We start from the raw sequence: 15458 nt of genomic DNA, 5'->3' as shown, positions 1-15458 counted from the left end.
GAAGAGAGAGATTTTTTTACCGGTTCATTGTGCGCATCGCGTGCCTTATTTGACCCACGCGCGCAGAGGTTCCTCTAAGCAGCGGTACATTTTTTTCCTTGCTCTGGGTATATTGTTTATTCGACGCGGCGAGCTCTGTGCTCTAACGTGTGTATCCGAGGGAGGAAATGAAATTCGACGGGAGAACGAATGGACGAGTGACCGACTTTCGATTGTTATCGATTGATTCCAATCGAGTTCTCGTAGCTTTCTTCGATGACTTAAAAATATCTCAATAATCTTCGATACGAGAGATTACCCGATATGTGATCCCATATGACTAGCTGTAAGGCCAAATAGAGCAAACTTGTCCAAGCACTGCTCTCCAAAAAATGTGCTCTGTACGCCGGCACAAAGCTCCGAATACAACGTTTATAATAGTAAGTGCAAAGGCACGGACGAGATTTTCTCACGCCTGACCTCGAGACACTCTGCCTGCCTGCCTGCCTGCCTGCCTGCCTGCTGCCGTAGAGCTGCTCGTCGTCGTCGCGTGTTTGCGGTGCACGCATTCAAGCAAGACTTCTTCTTTCTCTCTTTTGCGGCTCGCCGATGATAAAGGGGACAACTCTCGCGAGAGAAATGCTATTTCGACGGGCTTTACTATAAGCTGCTGTGTGCGTGGATGTATATAGATTGGCTTTCAGCTCGCAAAGTCGTTGAGGATTTTTTTTTAAGGTGTGAGAATCGTTTTGTAATCTGGTGTTATTTTATTTTTTTGGTTATTCGGATATTGGAGCATTTGCACAGAACGATTGTGGTCTTTTCATTAAAGTGAATTGATTGCGTAGCCCTTCAAAATTCTTAGAAAAACAACTTGAAGTGTTTCGTACATGGACCAATCTCTTTTTTCCCTCTCCGTTCATCATCTTTTCTCTTTCAAGAATCCTAATAACGAAATTTCTATTGGAAACGTACGTCAAGATCCGCGCTTTTTCAAATTGTAAAAAAAAAGAATACTTTCTATTTTCTTTTACGATTCTGACTAAAAGCTACAAAAATTTCGAATCTTTGAATCCAACTTCCGTCCGGTACACCTCCGGGTTACGGAACCAAAAGGAATCGAAAGTCGCTCGTAAAAAGTCATCTGTACAAAATAAAAAAAATAAAAGAACAACTTGCAGATGCACTTGTACGTATACGGGTGAAAGCTTCGAAACAAAGAAAAAAGCCACAGACGCGTTAATTCGTATCGTGCATTAGTAGTATTCAGCTAATTAAAATAATGAAACGCTGTGTTGTTGCTGTCCTTTTTTTGCTCGGCAAGACGAATGCACTTCCCCTTTTTACGGCAAAGACTTCTATTATTCGTCAGAGAGCTGCTTTTAATTTGACGTCGGAGAATTTTACATTGTCGCGCTTGGCGATCGTTAATTACGTGCGTGTGCGTTCCTGTTTGTACACTTGCTGGGATGTTAGAAAGTTGGTTTTCCAGTGCCAGTTGGCACACATGTTTTGCGCGTCGATTGTCCCGTTCGGCGAAATTTCAATGATATCCATACAAGCGTACGCATTTCGCTCGTAAGCTCTCGCTGGGTTATTATTTTTTTGTCCGTCGCTCTTCCTCGAGCGGCAATTTGACCCCTAATCGACGAGTTGGTCGAGTAAAACGTTATCGCACACGAGGTTGACTTTCAAAGTTACGTATCGCATAACGCTGCAGAGCCTCCTTTTTCCTCTGCAAATCATTGCCGGATAATCCAGTATCTGCGTCGAACGAACATTATAATTGACATATCGTGTAGCGGCATCGTCACATTCGCCGTATTGGTAAATCGACAGTTCGCGAGAGCGTGCGGAATTATTAATTACGCATTTGATTGCGGCATCGTTTCAAACCGCATATACAAGCGTACACAGCATAGATACCCTGATAATTATTGACACATCCATCATATATTCCTCAACAAATGCACATTCTCAACCCTAGAAGCAGTTTTCAATCAAAAATTTCCAGCGCACGAAAAAAACCTTTTAGAACCGAAAAAAAGGAAGGAGAAGGGTTGAGTCGTGAAAAGAAGAAACTTTTTACACCCCCCCCCCCCCTCCAATCCCTCCTCGAGACATAAAAAATTTTTTTTTCGTGAATTGAAAAGGCTCAATCCTTCTTTTCAATGCAGATCGTAAAGAGTCGTAAGAAGAGAAAGAAATTTGAATGTGAAAAATCGTTGACTCATGCACGGACACACGCGGCAGTAGCAGGCACAATGAGGTTTTTACGCCATTGCAGGGTGAATAAATTCTCGACGGCTCCAATCGTTTGGCGTTCTTTCTTCGCGTTGCTGAATATTCGAATTTTACGATCGGTCTATCGCGTGCGCGCGATTTACGGTGCATCGTCGATTGGTGCAATTGGTTAGCGCGGTGCCTTCACTCGCGATCCTCGAGCGGATTCGCGCGTATCCCTCGCCCTGCGGCAGCCCGCGCCAAGGTGCGCGTGTACGCACGACGACAACGCGAGGGGAAGGAAAAAAAGGGTCAAGGTTGCGCCTGCCGCTCTCTCCTCCTGCCGAACTGTTATCCTTGCGCACGGTCAAGCTCGTTCGCTCGCTCGCGCGCGCGCCTCGCTGCTTCGGTCCCGTCGTCTCGATACATGCGCAACCGCCACAGTCCGAACTTTCGCAAGGTTACCCGCGATTTTTTTCCTTTTGTTGCAATTGCTTTTTGTTTTTATGGATTTCGGGATTGCAAGCCGCGACGACAGAGATGGATTTCCCGGTTGTGTTTATACCCCTCCCCCAAACATTTTTGGACAATGGCGTTTGTAAAGATAAATAACGGCGTTGCCCGGCGATCAGCGAAAGCAGCACTTAGTCGGGCCAGAAGAAAATATTTCGACCGAACTCGTCACGCCTAACAACGGCAACAATCGACCCGAAAAACTTGAGGCTCGCAACCCCCACCATGAGCAAGTCGTTCCCCCTTCAAGGTCTCGACTCCGTCGCTTTATCATCCGGACTTCCCTTCCTCTCGTTTTTTTTTTGCACGCGCCCGCTACTCTCTGGTCATCGCGAGAATCCAATTGTCGTCAATTGAAAGCGGGAGAAGAGTTTTTTTGAAACGAAATTGCTATGGATTGCGATGCTTGATGTTTTTGTGGATGCCTCTTTATTCAATGTTTGGACTACACTGTGTTTCCGTGAACGTGAATGTAAATGGCAAATTGATTTTTGAAGTTGGTTTCATCGAACGTCTTATCCTCGTTGATGGGTGCTTTTGGTAATTATCATCTAGAATTTCATTATAATTACGTACTGGACAGGTCAGTGCCACTTTCTTTGAAATTTTATTCATTAAAATGTCGTTTGCATACAGTGTCGCTATTCAACAACACGGCCAAATTACCCGAAACAAAAAACATCGCGATAATCACTCGTCCTAAATCGAAAGGAAACAATACAATACTTCTCTCTCCGTCAGCGCCCGTAAAAATGCAAAAATCCATTGAAAGGCAAACCCACAACTCTTCCGCCTCTTCAGCGAAGCGTGCAGAACAGCTTTTCATCAACTTCACTTTCCAACGCCGCTCGCGCCCTCCAATATTCGCGTTGGTAACACCAGCGACGCCGAGTCGTTAAACTCTCTTGGTTATAATTGATCGACGCCGAGAATATAGAAAGGGTCAATCACCTTCTCCTCTGTCGACGACACGAATATTCATGTGGTAGACAACGGATAAAGATTTTTTTTTTTTCTTTCGTTGATTAGAACTCTTCTCGCGTCCGCGCGAGCTAAGTGTCTATTGAAAAGAAGTGCAAGTGGTGCGCCAGAGCTTGGAAAAGTGAACTTTCGCTTTCTTATCTCACCGGCTCGTTTTAAAGTCAGTTGACGAGATTGCGATACTTTTACGTTCTTAATCAATTTTTACGTGAAGACATTATCGAGGATCTCGAACGTCGACTTACGATTTTTATTGCATCACTTGAAATACTATCGAAGGTATAATTTCTCGCGGTATTTGTTGTCTAAATTACGATAATACCCAACTCGAAAACGAGAAATCAGAATAATTGTCGATGAATTCAGCAATATCGCTCGATCGTCCAGAATTTTCGCCCATTCGACACTTTCATTATCCTTACTTCGAACAATCGGGTGAGTTTTCATTAAATTCGCTCAGGCCGGTAGCCAGCGGCTCGATTTACATGTAGATTTTCCAAGCGGGTTTGATTTTCCCCAAAAACGGCGCGTAATTCATGTCACAAATGCACGTCGCGTCGATTGAGCAACGCGAGGCAAACGCTTTTCAGCCGACGTGGCGCGAAGTATAATTGTGCCATCGTGGCGGTGGTGGCGGCAAAAGAAACGCTCTATATGTGGGCACAGGTGTGCGAGGCAGCTTTGGCGCTTTTGTTCGCGCGTTGCGCAACCGAGAGCGCGCACTGGGGATCATATCGACGATAAAGGCAGGTCGACATTTTCATCGCGCTGACGTAAATCAATCGAGCCTAGCGTCTAGGCAACGCGAAGGGGAAGCCTTCTCGTTCAAGCAGCTTCATTATGCGCTTTTATTTATCGGGCGCCACCGCCGTGGAAAATTTATCGCCTGGACCGCCGATCGATTCGTCACGGATCGGTCGCTTCGGTGCGTGAGCGCAACAGCAGACGCGCTTGATCGATTTTTTTTTTCTCGCAGGCTGCTGGCGGAGAAATACGATTTTGGCTACGGGAATGCTTTATTTATGACTTTGCTGCGTGTTCTAGACAAAGCTTTGGTTCACATTTCGCCCCCCCCCCCTCCCCCATAAAACCGCTATTTTTACACGAGAAGGAATTCAAAAAATACTTATCATTTAAAATTGTACTTAGAATTTTCAATTGTGTTATTCGAAATTTTTTATTGCAACGCATGCAACGAAAGGATAACCGATCATAAACGTAAACATAGAAACGTGATGAAAATTGACACACCAGATTTTAAGATTTTCAATTGGTGTACCTAATTACGTTCCGTGAGAAACTCATCAGATCATTTGAAACCTGCGCCTCGGAAAAGAAGTCGTATCAATAAGTCATACACATAGCGCACACGTCCAACAGTATAATTCCAGCTCGTAGACGTACAATATACACACGCCAGTAGAAAGATAAGCGGAGATCGTCGTATAAACGAACTCGCAATGATAAAACTCAGTGCACTTATTCAATTGCGCTCCTCTGCCGCCGCGAGCTTCCTCGTTGACAGAAATCACTTTGTGCGCGCGCCGTCTATCGATGTTCAACAGTCCAACAGGAAAAAAATCACAACTCCAGAGAATACATGTCCCTTATCGTGTACGATAAAAACATGCGTTGAGCAAGAGAGGAACGGATGTCTTGTTTAGCTTGAGTTTTATGGCGGCGAATGGGATAAGGTTCAGACGCGTGTGCTGATGATTGTTTATGTTCCAAAAATACGAGCAACTTTGATTTCACTGTTTTTCTACTCTTCTTTGTTGTTTCAGGTGAGTGGCTTCCGAAGGCTTTTGTTGACCAGACGCGGAGTCAAAGTGACATGCTTTACGATCTTCCGCGCGCCTCGAAAGAGAACCAATCAATTGGGTCTTACATTGCAACATCTTTTGACTGAAAGTCCAAGTACGTATCCATCGATCGAATGGATCGACTTAAAAAGATCTTTCATAAAATCACTCTTGCGTGCGATGAGCATCGTTTATCGATTATACCGACGATTTTCTATGATCAGTTAGCGACAATTGTTTCGGACTCTATGTCGTAATTTTCTTTCTATATTTTTTGGTGAACACTTACGTAAGTTTTTCTTAAGTTAAGAACGTTTCTCTTGGAATAAAACGATAATTTTTCAAAGTTAAAGTCTTTCTTTTACACAATAAGAAACATTTTTCCGACACTGCTGCTGTCAATAAACAATTAGGATACGTTTGAATCGCTCGCAGGCGCGCGAGCAAACCAAACAATAACATCAATTCCCATGCAGGTTGACTCTAATCACACATTATACGTGCGTCAATTCACATGGCAGCGTTCGACAAAAAAACGCATCCGTTCCGGCGTAATGAATCGGGCGAACGCGCGGCAATACGCGGCCGGGAAAGTTTCCGGGCGAGCGTCCAAGCGAGAAGCGAAGCACGTGTGCGCGCGCGCCTTGACTTGGCCTCGCGAAGGCGCTGACGTATCGCGCCGCCGAGCGAGTGCATTTACGCGCTTCGGTCCAGTCGCCTAAGATCGCCTTTCGATCGCCGACGCTCGTTCCTTTTTTTGTATTTTATTCGTTTTTATTTCCCTTCCTTGCGATCGGCGACCACTGCTTAAAGGACTCGCTGCGATTAACGAATCGCAATCAAGCGTGCACCCTATGCGACAACGCGCTCGCGCATTAAATCTTCGCCGGGCGCTCGATGACAAGCGTCGCTCGAACTGCCTCCAGCTGTTCTTTATCATTTGTCGTTATTTGTCCAGTTTACTTTAACAATAACACGTTTATAGCGTCTTCGTCATTCGCTAGATGGCACATTTGATGTGAAGTCCTCTGCTGTAAAGCTCTAAAAATATGCAAGCAATCGATAATAATTCTTGGCCGATAGTATTTTACCATCAACTTCTGGTGTCGAAAGCAAAATACCTTGAACATTTATTACGCCATACAATGCAATCGAAAAATAGGGAATAATTACCACCCAAGACAGTTACACGCAAGCGAAATAAAAAATATAAGTTCATAAAAGACATTGATCCATCGCGTCTTTGCTAACTACCGACCATGCGACAATAGAAATGAACATACGAACGACGCGTACGTAAAAGAATCCTTTATCGCGCTTGCATATACAACGGAGCGTGGAGCCCATTTTCATTGGACGCCAAGTGACTTTCGAAAGGCAACAGAGCAGCAGCTCTCATCCGCCGCTGAGTATAGCTGTTTTCAGCTGCTGTCGGCATAACACCGTGACATTTTCTCTTACCGGTTTTTCCATCTCGCGCACGACGCGCCCGAGACTCTGTCTCTCTTGCGGTTCACCTGTGAATGACTTCTTTACGCCTTTAGGGTTATCTGGACTAGTTCTCTTTCCCGAGAATTTTATGGAAATCGAGCGCGAGTATCCGCGTACTCCGTAAGCTTTTACGGAACACTCAGCTTGCGTGGTGCCACGAGCGCGATAAATCGTAAGGTTGGACTATGCATGCGCTGGACGAGCTCCACGCGTAACGTTTCATTTGCCCCTTGCGCGCGATATCGACGGCCTCCCCCCTCGATTTCGATCCGATCGAGGGTGAAAGACCCCCGGCAGCAGACTCTGATTGGCTCTTCGCGGCCAATCAACGATGCCCGGATTTTATTGCAGCGCGACGCGGCGACCGACGCGCGCTCGAGCTCGCGCACACGAAATAAAAGTCTAACGAACGCGCGGATTAGCGAACTTTCACTCGCGCGGCACACACACGTCTGCCTCTCTTCTCGTTGCGAGAGTCGCGCGAGAGCGCGCCGATCGGACCGACGTCGGTCGCCTCGTCCGATCGACAGCTCCCACGCTATAGACGGGACGATCGATGCCGAAGCGGCGCGCGTTTTCTCTCACGCGCGGCGACCGGAAGACGCTGGCGACGCGCACGCACACTCGCAATCCGCGGCCGAGACGCTCGTTCGTCTGCAGCTCGTCGGCAGTTCGGCCAGCGAGTCACCGATCGACTTTTTCCAAGCGCCACATTTGCATGATTCGCGGGAGGTGCGGCATCGCGCAACCGTCCTCGGGAAAACAATGGGTAATTCGCCCGAGTTTTTTTCCGCCTCTTGCGCGGATCGGATTATTAGCGCGACTGTCCGCGACGGGCAAATTGATTTTCTCAGGCGATTGCGATGGAAAGTCGATTGTGACAACTGCAGCTATCCCTCGGCAGCAGTCATTGCTGGGAATATTACTTGGCATACGCGGGCACGAGGGCGGGGAAAGAATGGCGGGCGCGCTTATCGAGCGCATTAGCGAGCGACTTGCAATTACGCGGCAAATTTCCGGGCGACAGCCGTCAACAAACGAGACGTCTCCTGCCGACGGCAATTAACCCGGAAACGACAATGATTCTTTTAGCGCGCGAGCGTCGAGGCCAAAGTAATTTTTTCCCGAAGCCCATTCCGTCGATCGGACTGCGGAAAATGCTCGTTTGCACGCGAATAATCGCGAATAATCGCGAATAATCGCGAATAATCGCGCGCAGTCAGCCTCCGAACCTATTTTCAGAACGACACGTACGCGCTCCCGCCTCGATGAAAGGATCTCGTTACTTTCTCGAGCGCGAAAAGGAAGAAAACGATTTCCTGCCGTGAACCGTGAATGCACACCAAGTACAATTAACTCTTGGTAAATAATTCAGGAGCCGAGGCAATTACGCGCTCGGCGACGGCGGGACACCTGCGAGGCGCAACAGCTGCGTTTTCCTCTCGCGGCGAAAAGAAAGCCACTCGCCGCGGCTAACCCAGAAAAGATCGATTCCCGTGATGGACAGCGTCAACCCGCTTCTCGCGCACACGTACGCGACCTATCGATTTCCGCTCTGTACACAAGCTGAAATTACACTGGCGAAAATATGGGGCGAGCGTTGAGATATTCGTGCGTTCAAGGGTCGGCTTTTACTTTTGGAAACGTGTGTTCGTGACTCGGAGCTATCCGCAGGAAACTAGTTGGCCTATCGCAAATCGGAGGACGCACGCACGACTCATTCGTTAAAGAGTGAGAAAATCAAATGGATTTCATCGATTTTCAGATTCGATCGATTTCCTCATCGTCGCGGGAAACATTCGCGACATGAATCATGCGTTTGAATGAAAGAAAAGCCACGTGTTGTAAAAATACAAGGCAACATTGATTGTAAAAAAAAGAGTCGGTTTCACTGTGATCCCAGAGAAAAATAAATATCCTTCCCGTCGCGGAGGGGAAATACGTCCGCCCGAAACTTTCCTGATCGGCAATCAACGCGTGGCGAGACGAGATGGAAATAACGGAGGGAGAATCCCAAGGCAAACTCGAGAAGGTGAAGAAAAGAAGTAGAACTATAAGCGCATTAGCTTACATACTAATCGATCCTCTATCGCTCGTGTAATAGTCAAGGCTATGAGGGTAATTGGGAATTATTGAGGTACATCTTTGTAACCGACTTCAGGTGGATGACTAGAGAACCAATTTGAAGAAGGGTTTAACGCTTTGGCACACATGAACGCTGGATCGCTTGAGTGAACAGTGTGAAATTCGGTTGTTATTTTGAAATTCCAATTAGAAGTAGATGTTTCTTAACGATCACTGAGAAATAACGTACTGCATGGTCCCTAGATATTTGAGCATATTGGATGAAAATTTACTGATTTTCCTTTTCTTTGTGGCGCTTACCAGTGCAAGAATCACGCCTGAGTACTTGTCGAATTTGACTGACTAACCTGGAGCAGGTTTCAAGCATCGTTTCGCGATTCGCCGATTGTGCCGATGAAAAAGCTGGACGCGGAAGCTCTTTTCGAAATCCCGAAGCCGCGAGGCCTAACGAACGCGCGTCCGCGTGGACGTCGTTGTAACAACGAAAAAACCAACTCTGAGCGAGAGCGCATCCTGTTCGCGCGCACATCCGATCACGCGACAGCCGCTTAGAAATCGGCGCGCGCGCGCGACCTGTTGGCTATTAGACCGAGACGCTCGTACAATGTCGCGTGAAAGTTTCCGGGCTTTTGTAGCCGTGACTGCACACGCGTCGACCGTTTCGGAGCGGCACGTCGGCTTCCCAGTCGTGGACGTCTCGACGATTAGCGCGATCGCCGATCTGCTCGAGCTTCCCAAGCTCTCTGCTCGGTTACCCGACCCCCTCGTTCGCGCACACCTGACGCGTTTGCTCACGAGGAAAGCGACGATGACGGAACACATCCCGGCCCCCACTCGCGAGCTGTCGTATATTATCACATTGCAAATCGTACGTTCAATGACGTACGATCGCTGTGTGAAAGTCGGCCGACAGTTCCTACTATTTAGTGATTACGAAAACCTCTGACAGAAACAATCCTCTCGGCGTCCAAAGCTCTGAACGTAAATCGCAGTTGGACAGAAGCAAAAAATGAGGATTGTCGCAGCGACACGTGAATTTCTCTCCCACGATAGATGAAAAGAGGCGTACGCAGAATGACCAACTCGCGTTGTCGCGCGTTGTATCGAGCGCTTCAAGGTCGTCGTCGTCGTCGTCGTCGTCGTCGTACGCGCCTTTTGTCGTGTAGCAACGACAAAAGGCGCGTAAAGTTGCAGCCGGCGGAGGAGCGACGAGCGGAAGCTCTCTCTTTCGAGAGTCGACTGCCAGTCGATATCTAGCGTGCGGTGCTTCCGTTCTCGCTCAAGGTCGCGATGGCTACGCCGCCGAGTGTTTTTGTCTCGCGCTCGGCCGAGCACGCGCCACTTCGTTGTTCCTCTTCGAGTGGCCGCGCGCATATCGGTGTCACGTCGCCGACCGTGCAATTAGACAATGGGCCGCTCGACGCCTGGCCTCGCGAGGCAATAAAAATTGAAAATCAAACGGACAAATCGCTTGCGCGCGGGTCGAGTCGGTTTGTTTTATTCTACCTGACTCGTCTCGTTAGGCGCACATGACAAACTTTGTTGATCGATCGATCGGATTAACTTGTTGCGGAGCCGTAACGCCCGGCTTCCTTTCTTTCTGCGCCGCGCTCGATTTCTCCAAATTAGAGAGACAAGAGTGGCGGCTCGTCCATTTGCATGCGAAAGAGAAGCAACACCGAGCGGAGAAAGTCGTTAGAACACAAGTCGATTTGCCGAAACGGCGGTAGAGAAAGACGAAGGAAGTGCCGCGCGGCGTGGCTCCCTGCAAGTGGAGATAGATTCACGGGAAGATGAAAATTCCAATAGAGCGCGAGACTTTTACTTAGCTCCTACCCGGACAGCTCGTAGCCCTAATTGGCCGTTGTGCGTGGTTTCACGTATATCCAGCAGGTCTCGAAGCAGGCTGACGATCATCCGACGGAGTGCGTTCGCGCCAAGCAGCCCTTTTTTTTTCTCGTCGACACTGCCAACTTTGCTTCCTTCTCTTCCGCGAGAGTGTGCTCTCGCGATTGTAAATAATCCAAGTTGCCAGATGGTAACGATACGCCTCGCGAACAAACTTTTGCGCGGGCGTTAATTGTCTATAGTCATTTAGCAATCAGGCTTCTCTGCGATAGTGTAATAATTGGCTTCTCCGCTTCTTTGTCGTTCTTCGTGTCTAGCTAACTTTTAATTACTCCGAGAATTTCGTGATCTACCTGCTCCGCTCTCCGCTTTTTTCTTTTTCCTTCGTTCAGATCATACCTTCGCGAAGTCGTAAAACAAATAGCACTTTTTTCGTCGAGGCTTGTTAATTTATGGCTACTTTTTTAAAATGTGCGGAATTTTTCGAAATTTGCTCTCCTGGGGCTTTACACTAAAGTAGCATGTTCATGCGATGGATTTCGAGATAACTGTAATAAAGTGTAACGCTAATTTCGTTTTCCAGTAACAGGTAACGTTGCATTTTAGCTTGTCGATATATTCAACTGTTCGGTACGAGTGTAACAATTTTTCAGGCAGCTACGTTTCAGCACGGTCCGTGAAAGTGTGAAAGGAAGAAATAATTAAATTGTACAAGCCCGAAATGCGAAGATCAACCGCGGAAAAAAATTTCAGCTGGGCTTCGCAGTCGCAACTTTTAGCGAATTCTTACATGCCAAGACTCGCTGCACGGTACAACGCGTGAAAAAATTTTACCCTTACGCAAGAAATGAAAATTCACCTTAGCAGCGCACTTTACGGATAAAAAACATCGGCAAGCATTATATTCACGCGTTCGTGTTTGTGATGTGTGGGGGTGGAGGGGGGCGGATACACGCATGAGCTATCATCATCATCTACGCGTATATCCATAATACGAACGCAACGTAGGGGGGCGCAAGTGCAACGACATCGACGCCCGCCGCGCACGCGTAGTTTTTCCGACGGTGGCAGCGGCGGCGGCGCTGCGGTGGCAGGTGATGAAAATGCCGCTGCCGACACCCGCCTTGCAGCTGATATTGTCGTTAGTCGGCGTTTGCTGCTCGAACTAATCGTTTCCAATGACAAAAGGTGACAGTCGCGAGTATCTTTCAACTAGCGATTCTTCTCTTCGGAACAGGTTCGTGTAGTTTGTCGAACATTATTATTTTATATGCCTCGGAATTGCTTTTTTTTTTCTTTAAAGGATACTTTTGTGCGTCGTAAAAGTGCGTTCCGACTTGCAATTCGCAGTGCTAGGCAAGAGTGTTTCGGGAAACCGATAATTTCGAATGATTTGCACGTCGTGTAACGATGAAATCGCGACCAACGCTTGCACAACTGCTTGTTATTAAGTTTTCTGATTATTCGAGTCGAGCCGCAGCTGTTCAAACGAATTTCAAGCCGCCAAACAGAAGAAAAATTCCTCGTTCTCTCTCTCGACAATTTTTTTGTCCATCCGCGAGCAAAAGAAATAGAAAGAAGCGTCTTTCCGAATTTTAAGATTCCTTCTGAATATCGGAGAAATGCGACATGAAAGCCTGTAAACCTCATCGATAAATCATTGCGGCTACAGCTCATTAAAAAACACACAGATCGCCCACACGTCCACGCCGCCGCGGGCTTGTCGAATGATTGCCAGTTGAACGGCCTTGGCTCGGCTGCCGCTCGCTTATTGTCAAGCGCTCGTTTTTTCCTTCTTTTTCGCCGAGAATCCGATAGTTTCGGGAGGCGACAGACCGCAAGTGCGGGCACACTTGCCTCTTCGATTCGTCGTTCGCCGACCAATCGAAGTGCTCGCGAGTCGATGAACGGTGTTTCTTGACGAAAGTGAATTGTCCGAAAGAGGAAGACGCCCGTGCGCGCGCCGTCGATTTAACCGGTCCCCTCGGCGTGCACCCGTCCATGTTAATAGGCCGGCAGGCGCGCGCGTGGCTTTCTTACTCAGGAGTGGAATAAAATGCTGCGCACTGGCCAGTGGTTGCGCCCTATGTAAATGGCGCGCATCCTCATAACGATTCCCAAGCACGTTTCCCGAAAAAATAAATACAGAAACGAAGGACAAAAGAAAAAGAGGAAAAATCTGCACGCAGGGAATCGGACACTCGTGCGAGCTGCAGTGGTCGGCGATCCAGTTTATCCAGCGGCTACATCGCGCGTAGACTTTGCCACTCGATATTCGCTGGCGCGCGTTTTTTTTTTTTATTTTGCGATGTCACCTCGGTATACGCTCGCCGCTCCGAGATTTTCGGATGACCAACTTAGCGACACGTCAATTATTTTTTTTTCTACGCGGCGATTGTTAAGTAGGAAAATCGGGCTGCGCGTACGAGAGAGTGCAAATGTGAAACGTGAGAAGTGAGGCGTGATATAGTTTTCTGGGCTAACGATGCAATAAACATGTATACGCTTCTGCGAAAAGTACTACTGTCAATTATACCGCGAGGATACAATGGAAGTCGTTTGTTTGCAGGCAATCGCGCGGCTTGTCAGCTATTTGTTTCGCTGATATTTCCTCCGAGCCGAGCAGTCGAGCTTCGATAGAAGCGAAAGCTCGATCTTTGCTACGAAAACGCATATGAATGGCAATGTGCGTCGCTAGTCCATCCGACCGGATGTACGAACGCTTGGTCTCGGAAAAAGTGCAACGGTAAAAAGAGACGGCCGACCGTCGATGCTGGCAAATCAGCAACGATTGATATGGAGCTTCAAAGCAACGCGCGCGCACGCATTTCAAGTTGTCGATGCAGGCGTGCTCGCGTCCCGTGTAATAAGTAAGCTATCCCGGCGTCGACGCGCGCGAAAGTAGCGCCTCCGCGAGATCGCACCAACAGTCCTCTCGAGAGACGGGGCTGCGTTAAATCCTCCGGCCAATTTGACCGCGCAGACCCCTCATCTCCTCGCGCACTTTGAACGGTGCGTAATGAGTGCTGACCGCTAACGGAAAATTATGCGCGTCCGTGTGCGTATCACGCTAAATGTATACATTGCTTTCGCGGCGTGTTCGCGTCTACTCTTTATTGCTTTACTGACCGATTAAAGGACATTATTACAGTATCGTTATCTTTCACTTCTGTGTAAAATGATGAATTTCTTATTGGAGATTCGGATTTTAGTTGAGGATCACAGTCATGCGTTGACTATTTTATGGAATTATAGCATTCGTGAGTACTGTCTTATCCGTCGTTGGGGGGAGAGCTTTGCTGGAAAATGAGATGACAAACAGATTATACCGTAGTTGTATCTGTTTCATGTCCAAATCCGTTTCTTACCTCAATGAATTAGATGATGGTTTTTAAATGAAATCATGTCTTAAATAAACTAACGAGACGATATTCCCCTTTTTTCTATGTGTCCGGTTTTAAAATTTATTGCTTGAAAATTATTTTTAAACGTTAGATAACTAATAATAGAAGCAAAGTGTTAGAGTTATTACGTTGAAGTTATTGCAGTGAAAAAAATTATTCCAATTAAGGTATCGTACATATAGTTTTCAAGTGAAACATTCATGTTCAAAAAATAATTTGATAATTGTGTGCTAGATAGAGCCGTTCAATTGTCGTTGAAAAACTCAGCTTCCGTTTTTAAGTTTAAGAAGAGTTTGTCATGAATTTGTTCTTTATTCGTTAAATATTTGAACGTTTCCGTATATTTGAACTTTATTTTACACTTTTCATTGCTACGTTCATCAATGATAAACTCATATATTTTAAACAATTAATCAACATTCATTTTAATTATGGTTATAATTAACAATCTACATAAAAACAAAATCGAATACATGCATGCACACACACTTGAACATTACTACTAACTTAGCTCTAAAGAGGAGGAGAAAAAACACGATCCGTCTTGTTTCATCTACATACTGTAAGCAATCATTCTAATCTTTCGACCAACTTTTCCAAAAAAAAAGGTCGATCAGCTTCGATTGTTTTTTCGAAACTTCAACAGCTACTAAACCTTCTCTTTCCCAATCGATCGCCTTCTTTTTTAATACTTTTTTTTATTCAACGGCACACAGAAAAGAAAATGTACCGCTGGGTTCAGAGCCACGTCAGTGACTAACGATTTTCGTCATTATTCATTACTCATAACCTATTGAAAGGGAAAGGTATGTGAGTTTCACGATGAAAGTGAAGTTTCGTTTCCAATTAGCGCGTTTTGGATGTCTTAAATATGAACACGGAAGTTATTTCAAACCCGAACTCAACTTTTTCCATTCGAATGCTTATACATAACTTGAATTGCAAATGACAGCGATTTTGTATCGCACACTTCTATTTTGATTTTGTGTAATTCTTTCGGTATTCATTATTCGATTGCAATACATGACAGAGAAACGTTTAGTCAAGGCTATGATATTATTTTCGAACAGTCAATTAGTATCCAAACACGACAGACGAATCAGTCCTTTACTTGGCAAACTAAGTTACTTAC

At 46.5% G+C, this 15458-nt stretch overlaps 1 protein-coding gene across 1 annotated transcript in view; it reads left to right on the top strand.

Moving 5' to 3' along the window:
- LOC131672819 (uncharacterized) overlaps window positions 1-15458 on the top strand; it is a 34134-nt gene that overhangs the window by 2119 nt on the left and 16557 nt on the right. The window contains exon 2 of the mRNA XM_058950299.1: window positions 5481-5613. The gene's annotated coding sequence lies outside the window, so the exon portion shown is untranslated. The remainder of the gene's footprint in view (window positions 1-5480; window positions 5614-15458) is intronic.

Source organism: Phymastichus coffea, unplaced genomic scaffold (genome assembly GCF_024137745.1).
Source record: "Phymastichus coffea isolate CEN01 unplaced genomic scaffold, Cenicafe_Pcof_1.1 PCOF00159, whole genome shotgun sequence".
NCBI classification, from domain to species: domain Eukaryota; kingdom Metazoa; phylum Arthropoda; class Insecta; order Hymenoptera; family Eulophidae; genus Phymastichus; species Phymastichus coffea.
The sequence above is the reverse complement of the archived record's forward strand: the minus strand, read 5'-3'. Positions and strand labels throughout refer to the sequence as shown.